The sequence below is a fragment of the Chaetura pelagica genome, unplaced genomic scaffold, assembly GCF_000747805.2.
Source record: "Chaetura pelagica isolate M959 unplaced genomic scaffold, ChaPel_1.0 scaffold55, whole genome shotgun sequence".
NCBI classification, from domain to species: domain Eukaryota; kingdom Metazoa; phylum Chordata; class Aves; order Apodiformes; family Apodidae; genus Chaetura; species Chaetura pelagica.
Genome location: NW_009953571.1, coordinates 1,461,865 through 1,464,158, shown reverse-complemented (window position 1 = coordinate 1,464,158; position 2,294 = coordinate 1,461,865).

Below are 2,294 nucleotides of genomic sequence, written 5' to 3'. Positions count from 1 at the left end.
TACCGCACGTCTCCTCCTCTCCTCTCCTCTCCTCTCCTCTCCTCTCCTCTCCTCTCCTCTCCTCTCCCCTCTTCTTTCTCCTCTCTCTTTTTACAATTCATAATTATGCACTTAATTAATAGTAACTGTGCATAGAAGTTTTCTGGGCAGCCATATGACAGCCACATTAACACCAGATGAGCCCAAAATTGTTTATTGTTATTACAGTGAATAACAAAGTGAATTAAGAATGATGGATTGGACACTTATTGTGACTTGACCAAATATATACATATTTAATAATAGGATGTTTCAAAAGAAAAAAGAGAAACGCTGGCAGAAGAGGAATTTAAATATTTTTTTGTTGTTTAAAAAAAGAACTAATTAGCTGAACTATGTGGCCAGAATTTGAAAGGAACAAAAGTATTTGCTGCATTGAATACCACTGCCCTAACCCAAGGTGACACCTACAGAAATAACTTGGAAGTGTCACTTGACAATCAATCCATTCCTTATGGTCACAAGCCCATTTGCAAAAACCCTGGCACCGAAGGTATTAATAAAACTAATAAGGCATTTAAAATCCTGCTGTTCAGAGGCGCCCTGCCCGGTGTCCCCGCGCTGCTGCAGCCGAGCGTGCCGGGCCCCGCCGGGGATGCCCCGCGCTCAGCTCGCCAGGGAAAAAATAAAGCAGGAACCCTTATTGAAAAGATTATCTTTCCCATCAATAACCCCTCTCTAAGAGTTCTTTATTAGCAAACCCCACGGCAAAACCTGACATATTTACAGCTTGCAGTAAACTTTACGTATCTGCAACAATATTAATAATCAAGAGCCGGTGACCACAGCAAATAATTCCAGCCTTCAAAATGATCAAGTGAAAGCTTAATTGTACTGAAAAGAGAGAGCCATGACAAGTTGGAAATCCTTCCCACACACCCTTTCCAAAAAAAGAGAACTTTACCAAGATGAAAAAAGTGTGTCGCGGGATTGGAAACATAAGAATACATATTTAAAAAAAAAAAAAGCCCAAGTCTGATATCACAGGCTGAGCTGAGACAGAAACCTGATCTTTTACATGGAATGGGCAACATTTGGGTCTGTTTTATGTGAATTGCTCCAAGCTGTTTTGGTTAGAAATGTATAGATTTGAAGGTAAGGCACACGGTACAGGCAGTGCAGGTCATTCCCACTTTCGGAAGACGTTCCCCACTGCTTTGCAGCTGACAAAGGTAGGGTCCAAACTTTTCTTTCCTCAGTGACTTATTTGCTTTAATGCTGAGCTGGATTTGGCAAGTGAGACACTTGAGTTTTGCTGCCTGCTTGTGCTTTTCAACACACACCCATTCCCTCTCTTCCTCCCTCTTAAGAATTATCTCATTTTAGTCACCAACCTGCAGAAATTTTTATTTTCCTTGTTTATTCTGTTACCAAAAAAAATAAAATAAAATAAAATATTAAAAAATTAAAAAACTTCAATAATTCTGCACACTTATCTCTGCTGGGGAAAATGGAAAAAATTTTATTTTCCTTGTTTATTCTGTTACCAAAATAAAATAAAATATTAAAAATTTAAAAAACTTCAATAATTCTGCACACTTGTCCCTGCTGGGGAAAATGGAAAAATTTGTCCTGTTTAGAATGATATTTTGGAGAAAATAAATCTGAAAAGCTTCAACTGGTTTTATTTGCCTTTCATTTTAAATAGAACAAGAGTCAAGTAGGCTTTGTTTCTTATTAGACAACATTCACATTTATGCATTCTTGTTATGATTTCTTCATTTTAAAAAATGGAACAATACCTTCCCGTTTTGCCAGTCAAAAAATATTACATTGTCTTTATTTTGCTTGACATAATAGTTTTTTAATATCTTCATACTGACTGAAAAAAAAAAAAAAGAAATATTCATGGTTAGGAAAAAGCAACTGGAAATGCCAAACACAACATCAAATTTTTTATAAGAATTGTAACATCTTCCAGGATGTTTTCTAAAGAGTCTGTTTCTGCTAAAAAAAAAATAATAAATAAAAAACTAAACTTTGCTCCACTTTTATTGCTTTAATTATTTAAAACTATATTTTGACAGCATCATATTTCTGTTTACACATGCATGCTAAAACAAGGGGGAGAAATATTGCAGTTTATTTTTGAATGGCTGATACGTCCCATTTGTTGATTTAAAAATTACCCCCGAAAAACATAACAAGAAAGCTATAAAACTCTTTTTAATAAGTTACGTATTTATGCTGTGCTTCCTTGTCACATTTTGCCTAATAATTATATAGCCTTTTAAAATCAAAACAAAATGTCTTGA